This window comes from Carya illinoinensis, chromosome 3 (genome assembly GCF_018687715.1).
Source record: "Carya illinoinensis cultivar Pawnee chromosome 3, C.illinoinensisPawnee_v1, whole genome shotgun sequence".
Taxonomy (NCBI): Eukaryota; Viridiplantae; Streptophyta; class Magnoliopsida; order Fagales; family Juglandaceae; genus Carya; species Carya illinoinensis.
Window position 1 is genome coordinate 20,412,391 of NC_056754.1, and position 9,352 is coordinate 20,421,742.

Sequence of the window (9,352 nt, forward strand, 5' to 3'; positions counted from 1 at the left end):
CCTACTTTATTAATCCAAACGACATTAGATGGTTAATGATGAGTGGTGGCCATTGATGATAGAGATTTTTACATACAAATTATGGTTGATTCTATTTCAAGCTACAAATCCAACAGTTTTTCAATCAAAATCTATTGTAGGTCCTTCAAAGACAAAGGAAGAAACTGATATATATATATATATATATATATATATTATTTTCACAACATGACAATACAACCTCATTGAGTATATATACATGTTACATATGAACTAGCATTTAAGGTATGCCCATGATTAAATGGATTACAATGAAAAGTATTCAAATATTCAATCCTCAAGATAATCAATAATGTAATTGTAATGGGTTACATTATAAGATTGATATACTTTGGATTGGCTTGACTTTTCTATGTGCAAGCATTCCAGTTGTGAGGTTGCTCTCCAGCTATGTATGATCTTCATGACTAGATGCAATGGCATCAATCACGCCTACATTCATGCTAGAATCTGATGCTGATATACCTCTAGCATCCCCCTACAAGCTAATGGGTGAGGTGGTCATCCTGAACTTGTCACGTAGCAACAAGAATCGAGTGAAGTAAGTCCTTTAGTAAAGATGTTTGGTCAATGGTAGAGATGTATTGAGTGTTGATGTCTCAGTTGATGACTTTTTCTCTTATGAAATGATAGTTAACCTTTATGTGCATAGTTTGAGTATGAAAAACAAGGTTTGTGGCCAAGGATAGAGCTCTTAAATTTTCACACCACATTGTAGTAGTCATGGTGATGGGAGTTCAAAGTTCTTGGAGGAGCATTATGATCTAGTACAACTTAGTGGTGGTGAGGGCAAGGGAGCAATATTCAACTTCTGTACTGGATTTGGAAACTACTAATTATTTCTTTGCACTCCACCTGATTAAGCAAGGCTCGATATAGATGGCATAGCCAGTGGTGGATCTTCTATTATCAAGATTTCCAGCCCATCTAAGTCACTGCAGGCATTGAGAGCAAGTGAACCTTGAGTAAACAAAAGACCATGATTGAGTAAGCCTTTGAGATAGTGCAATACTCTTTTTGTTGCTGTCCAGTGGACAGTTGTGGGGTTGTGCATAAATTAACACAATTGGTTTACAAAGAAACTAATCTCTGGTCTTGTCAATGTGAGATATTGCAAGGCACCAACAAGTTGTTTATACTCAGTAGCATTTTTTAGGGGGACTTCATTGTGTTGGGAGAGTTAAGCTCATGCTAGAATGGGTGTCTTTGCTGGCTTGGCTTCTTTGATCTTGAACCGGTCAAGAAGATCTAAGGTATACTTAGATTGAGATAGCAATATGCCATTGGACAGAGGTTGAGCATGAATGCCAAGGAAAATCAGGTGGCTACTCCTTGAGGCAAGTCTGAGGGGCCTGTTTAAGGTTATAGATTGATTGTGGTAGCAAGCTTATTGAACCAAGCCCAAGGGGCCTATTTAAGGCCATAGATGGATTTTTAAAGCTTGCAAATATGGTTGGGATACTGTGTGTCAACAAAACTAGGCGGCTGCTCCTTCTAGACCTCTTCTTCAAGAAAATGCCATTTGAAATGTACAATGATGGTCAATATGGCTATGATGGTGGAAGCTTTGAGTACTGGACTGAATGTTACGGTGTAGTCTATTCTATCTTTTTGTTTATACCCATTCACTACAATTCTTGCTTTAAACTTGTCAAGGGACCCGTTAGCTTTTTACATGGTTTTGAACACCCACTTGTTGTGGATTACGTTCTTATGAGAGGGTCTCGAGCACAAAGTCCAGGTGTGGTTAGTCTGGAGAGCCTCAAACTCCTCTTTCATGGCTTGAGTCCATTAGGGAGATTTGATAGCCTATGAAAAAAAGAAGGGTGTAGCTGGAAGAGTAGTGTCAGAGGCCATGGATTGCAGGGCCCTTGGAGGATGTTTAGTGTAGGGGTGCTACCCGCACCATACGGTGCGGGGTAGAACCCCCCCCCCCCCCCCCCCCCCCCCGCGGCCCCCGCCACCGCATGGGGTGGATGGGGTAAAACTCCCCCATCCCCCGCCCCCGGTGTGTGGGGGCGGGGTACCCCGTCCCGCATGACGGGGTACGGGGTTGGGGGGCAATCCGTCCGGCCCCCGCACCCCCCTTCTGCGCCTTGGGCCCAGGAGCATTTTCTGGGCCTTGGGCCCATGTGCATTTTCTGGGCCGAAAATGGCCCAGAAGCAATTTCTGGGCCATTTTGGGCCCAGAAACCTCAGCAATGGGCCAAAATGGCCCACAATGAGTATTTTTGCCCAAAAAAAGCTTGTAGGCCATTTTCATTTTTCAGCCCATAAAATTATAAGTAAAAAGGAAAAAACATATTTAAAAACCAAATTAAAAAAAAAAAAAGTGTTATGAATGGTAATTGATTTTATGGCTAATAAAAGTTACTAGTCTAAGAGTCTAATACGTAATAAACTAATAATAATAACTAAGCTATTACAAAATTGTAAGGCTAAACAATTACAAAATTACAAACATAAAAGTGTCCAAAGGACATTGTATCAACATTACAAATTATTGAATACAAAATTCGAACAAATAATTAAAAATTAAATATTCTAAAGAGGCTTGTCAGCTGTGGCTTGTCTTTGAGTCAAGGGGTGTGACAGTTGGGGCGGCCCGGGCTTGAGCACATTTTTATGTTCCAGAGGTGCTAGACGTCTCATGTGTTACTACAAAAATTAATATTAAAATTAATAACGATGAAATGAAAATGAATATAAAAAAATTAAAATAATAAAATAAAAAATATTTACTAGGTGGTCCAAATCCAGACTGATCACCACCCTTATCGATCTCCTTAAAATCTAAAATATCCGGAACATGAATATCCTTTCCTATCGTCCAACTCTGTGTGCATATCAATGCCTCTACAGTTGTAGGAGACAATGAACTAGGGAAAGGATCCAATATACAACCTCCGGTACTAAAGGCTGACTCTGAGGCAACGGTGCTAATAAGGATGGCCAAAATATAGCGGGCAATCTCAAAAATGATGGGATATTTCTTTGAGGCATTCTTCCACCATCCTAATATATCAAAATGATCATTATCATCTTGGACCATATCCGCTGACAAATAGTTGTCTAACTCAGAAACGACCTCCGTAGATTGATGGACTAGTGTGGGATTCTGTGCGAGGGTCTTAGTCCACGGCATTCTGCGCTTCTTTGTAAGAGGCCCGGTAACAGTGTCTGTAGAAGGCGTTGGGGTTGGTGCATGTGCCTTCGATGTAGTACCACCCTTAATTGCCATAAACTTGTCATACAATTTTTTCAGGGTATCTCGTGCCAATTCACCAATAATTTCAGTCCATACCTGATCGTGAACAAGTCCCAACCCATATAACAGGCCTGAAACTTTCAAACTGGGAACAAAAATAACAGCCACATATAAGAAAATATTCATTCTAGTCAAATCTCCCCAATACTTGTCATATTTTAGTATCATGCTCACTGCCATCCCCCTCATCCTTTCATTGGAACCCCTACGCATATCTTCTAATTCTTTTTTTACCCTACATATTTGTTGACAAAACCCATGGGATGTATGGTACAAAGAACCAGATATATTCAATGTGACATCATAAAATAATCCAAAAAAATCAACGAAAGTAGAAACTACCACCCAATCATCATCATTAGGCGTTCATGATCCACCGTGCTCATCAAAGTATTTGACATATTGGATGTCTTCATCACCCAATAATTGAAAGGCTGCCTTATATTCTTGGGCTGCCTCCAACATCAAGAAGGTTGAGTTCCATCTGGTAGGCACATCAGTACAAAGACCCTTCTTCGATGTTATGCCCGCAGCCTTTGCAGCAACTTTGAATTTCTCCAATTTAGAAGGAGAAGACCTCACCCATTTCACAGCCATTCTAACTCGTGCAACCAAGTCATCAACATCTTTCAACCCCTCAGTCACAATTAAATTCAAAATATGTGCAGCACATCTAACATGCAAGTATGCACCACCCAAGAATATATTATTTGCATCTTTAAGATAATTCTTTAGATACCCCAATGCGACATCATTAGACGACGCATTATCAACTGACACAGACAAAACTTTTTCCAACCCCCACTCCTTTATTGCGGCCTCCAATGACTTCCCAATCGTCTCACCCTTATGATCAGTTATTTGACAAAATTTAATAATTTTTTTGTGCAGAACCCAATCAGCATCAATAAAATGCATAGTCAACGACATGTAATTCATATTTTGGATTGAAGTCCAAGTATCGGTAGTAAGGCAAACTACCAAAACCCACCAATTGGCCCCTCAAAACATCTTTGTCACGGAGGTACATCTTCTTAATATCCTTTGCCACAGTGTGACGAGAAGGAAGTACAAATCTCAGTTCCAACTCTTGGACAAACTCTTGGAACCCTTTACCCTTCACAAACTGGAAAGGCAGCTCGTCCATGACAATCATACGAGCTAACTTTCTTCTACACTCATCGGGGTTATACTTCGTATACCCCTTCAATGTTGGCACCTCGGCCCCACTACTCCCATCCGACATTTTAAAATCTAGTCTAGATTGACCCTTCTCTATTAAGGATTTTAAAATTGGACTCTTCTTGCATTGTTCCTCTAGATGGACCTGCAGCTAGGATGTACCATGTTTCCTATAGTGACATCCATACATTTTTCCACAGTGATTACATTTAGCTTATGGGTTGTTCGGGTCACCACCCTCTAGTTTGGTGAAGTGTTGCCAAACTATGGATACAGGTTTCTTGCCCTGTGTGGGCTTCAGAGCATGGCAAGGTGAACTCGTTATAGGGCTAAGAGTAGGGTTAGTTTCTGGGGTAGGGGTGTTAGCTGGGGAAGGCGAGCTATCACTGAACTCCGAAGACATTCCTGATTCTCCAACAAAAAAAAAAATTCAAAGTGCAATCCAACACAATTAGGGCAAACTGCATACAAAACCAAATACATCAAAAAAATAATTGGGTTTCAGATTGTAACCCCAATTTGGGGTTCCAATCCGAAACCCGACAATCAAATGGGGCCCCTCATTTATGTTACCAAAAGATGCAAACCGGAATAATTAGAGGTAGAGAAATGATGGTATAACCTCTAAATAGATAAGTCTCGTATAGGTTTTTATAAAAATAAAAAGTAGACCTTATTATAAAAAATATATATATAATTCAAATTATTTTATAATATTAATAAGATAAATGTGCTTCTGGTTAGAAGTTATGGATTATTATATCACAAATAGAGTCCATATCATCATCTTAGTTGGCATTATTCAGTTACATTAACCATTTTCTTGCCTCTACTATTGTATATAAAAATGGAGCGCTCTTGTAAATTAATTTATTTAGTACAATCAGTTCCCTTTTCTTCCAGTTTATCTGTTTAACTGTCTTTTTTGTTCATTGTCATTGATAATAGGACTATGTGCCAACATTTTATATCATCCCTTCTTATTACTAACATTGATCTGTTTACTGTTTTTCATCCAATTCGTTGCATTTCATAATTGCTGTGGTTTTCTTGCATCAAATTTTAATGTAGATGGTCATCTTTGTTAGTAGGATGCTTAACTTCAAGAGGCTGGGAAAACTTCTTCATTTTTTGTTGCTTATTGATGTAGTGGTGGCAAGTGACGTTGCTAAGGCACGTTTTTCTTTTTGGTGGTGGCTATGATATTAAATTTTGCATTTATTTGTTCAGCAAGTTCAATTGATCCCTCTTATGAACATTGGAAAACCCTGATTTGGTATCAAATTGAAGGTCTTTTGAAGTTTAGGAACTCTGAGCTCTAGCAAATACTTGGGTCTTCTGGAGGGTACAAAAATAAAGGAGAAAGATGTCACATGGTTGGTCTGCCTTCAGTGACAGAGTGCTCATATATTAAGTATGGATATGGATGTTGGTGTGGTTGAGAGAATTGAACTTGGAGTTATGACTTATGAAATTGAGTAGTGGGAAAAAAATGCAGAGGGAGGTGAGAGGTTATTTCTGCTAAGGAGAAAAGTGTACAGAAGATATGGAGCACAAAATTCCAGCAAACAAGGTTGGGGCATTGGGTATAGAATATAGATTGTAGAGATTTTGAGTCAAAGACACTTGTATTATGTGGACAAATTTATAAGCATTGATGCTTCATTTCATATTGCTGGACAATATTAAGGGTAACTTCATTTCATATTTCTAAACACTTATGTATATATATCTTAGAAGTGATAGCCTGATTAGTATGTTATGGTACCAAGACAGATACTGAACTCTAAGAACTAAAACATGCCAATGCAGCAAGAACATGGTGGTGCATGATGATGCTGCGTTTTTATATGCACAAACCTACTCATATGAGCTGTCAACTTATGTTCCATAATTGTGAAAAATTAAAACTCACACATATGTGAACTGATAATAAAATATTTTATAAATGAATATAGTTGTAATTAGCACTACTCATATTCTAATGCTCATGAGTTGAACATGAAGTATCACCCTAGAAACCAATGATATATAAAATAAAATCAAGTTAGTATTTACATAAACTAAAATCACATATTAACAAATAAAAATTAAAAATTTAGGCGTTTCAAATTTCAATAGTTGATTTAGGGGTTTCAATCAATGAAACCCCTAAATCAAATTAGGGTTCCGGATTAATTTAGGGTCCCAATCCGAAACCCTAACCCCTAAATTGATTTAGGGGTTTCAAATCATGAAACCCCTAAATCAATTTAGGGGTTAGGGTTTCAATGAAATTTACAAAAAAAAAAAAAAAACAATCCAAGTGATATCCGAAAAAACCCAATCCGAAACAATCACACAATCACAAGAATTCAATCCACAGCACACAATTCACAAAGCCCATCCTCCATCTTCGATTCAACCTCATCCTTCCTCCAATCTTTGATCAAAACTCAAAAAATTTAAAAATCAACGGAGAAAAAATAAAGAGGAGGAGAAAATTTACCGTGCATCCGGCGTCGTGTGTCGTGTGAGAGAGAGGGAGGAGGGAATACGGCGTGCGGTGGCCGGACTGGTTGCGAGAGGGAGGAGGGAACATGGGGGCGTCGACGGGAGTGGGTTTCGTGCGAGTGCGAAGGCCGAAGGGGGACTCGGGAGGGGAGGGGAGGGGACCGAGGTGGGGGGGGGGGGGGATGGGATTGGGGGTGTTAGGGTTAAGTTTAACCCATTAATGAAACGACGCCGTTTTGTGGTGGACAAAACGGTACCGTTTCATTTAGTGGGTTAAACGGTGCCGTTTCATTAATGGGTTAAGTTATTATATATATAATATATAATATATTATATATTATATATTATATATATATAACCGGTGCGGGGCGGGGGAAAAACGGACCGGGGGGAGTCCGTTTCCTTCCCCCGCCTTCGCTGGGTAGGGCCTTACGGGCCGGGGGGCCCCGACCCGACCCTCACCGGTGCGGACGCCCCTCCCCGCCCTATGCGGGGGCGGGGCGAACGGGGTGGGGCAGCGGGTTCCGGGGCCCTGCTGTCCACCCCTAGTTTAGTGGTTAAGTAAAGCTTGTAATTTGAAAATGTTTTAGGTCTACGAGAGCCATCCATGAACCTGTTGGTCATTGGATGTCTAGTGGCTACTGCAAGGTCAGGAGAAGATGCAGTAGAGGCTGCTAGTTCCTTTGCTATGGTGGCTGTTAAAGGTGGTTTTGGATTGGAAGTAAAAGAGAAATTGTCTTGGGGTGGAGGAGAGTTGGGTGCAGTAGGTGAAAGGCTATTAGCAAGTGAAGCTTCAAAGCCTTGTGCTATTGAAGTGTGGTGTAAAAGTGAGTTGATAGTAAGAGCTTGTGCAGTACTAACTTGTAGAGAAGACAGATCTCTTGAAGAGGACACTAGTAGAGATGAATTTCAATCCTAAGCATGGAATAAATGCTCATCAAATGCTACATTTCGACTGATGATAATTTTCTAGACATTAGATCAAGGCATCTATAACCTCAGCAGTTGGAACAAAAGCCTAAGAAGATGCATTTCTTGGACCTATACATGAGTTTATGAGCTTTGTAGGTTTAAGAAGAGGGTAGCAGGTACAACCAAAGACTTTTAGTGAGGAGTAGTAAGGAGCCTTGTGGAGTAGTTTGAAATAGGGACATTCATTACTCAATACTGGACTAGGAAGACGATTTATGAGATATATAGAGGTGTTAAAGGCATCAACCCAGTACGTGTTTGGAAGTTTAGATTGTGCTAGGAAAGCAAGTCCCATTTCAATTATATGTCTATGTTTTCTCTCAACAAACCCATTTTGTTAAACAGTATGTGGGCAAGAAATGCGATGAGTTATACCATTAGAAGCAAGGAAGCTTTTGAATTGAGTAGAGACGAATTCACCTCCACCATCTAATTGAAAATCTTTGATATTCTTGGACAACATGTTCTCAACTAGGCACTTGAATTTGATAAAAACACTCAAATGTTTCATATTTAGTTCCAAGAGGATAAATCCAAGTGAATCTTGAGAAATTATCAACGAATACTGCATAGTATTTGAAACCAGTAGTAGAAATAACAGGAAAAGTCCATAAATCAGAATGTATTATTTCAAAGGGCTCCATGGTTACATTATTAGAAATTGAAAATGTGAGAGTTTTGGCCTTAGCCAATTGACGAGCCTCACACATTGCTACATGCTTCGAAGACTCACTAATAGAAAGGTGTGCATATTTTTTCAGTTTCTCTCTCTTGGAGGTGCTAGATGCCCTAACATACGATGCCAAACATTTGCATTGGCTAAGACTCCAAGAAAAGCAATAAATTTTCTAGTTTTATTGGCTAGCTTGGAAAGAAAAATAGAGTAGAGTCCATCTCTACTTTGTCCTTGGATAAGGATCTATCCTGTGAGGTTGTCCGTCACAAAAAAACGAGTGTCAATTAGTTTCAACAACTTTTATCAACATAAGAATTTGGAAAGCAAAAAATATGATTAAGTTTGAAAGGTTTGGAAGAGTGAAAGAAGGTTGAGGAACAAGTGTTTAGAATTGATAAATTTGAACCATTTCCCATAGCTACTTCGTCATCACCCTTGAATGGCTCTTGGAATGTGAGATTCTACAAGGCAGCAGTGACATGGTTATTGGCTCCATTGTCAGCAAACTAGGGTTGTTCATTAGAGTCAACAACAACTAAGTTGGTTCTTACAACCATTCCTGCCAATTAAGAAGGAGTATGCCTTCCTTGATAGGAGAAGTTCATCCTCTAATGGCAATTTAAGGCTTGGTGACCTATTTTCCCATAGATTTGGCAAGGTGCTTTATGAAGGTTAGACTAATTTGATTCACTTTTGGAAGAGGTCCTATGTCCTTTTGGTTT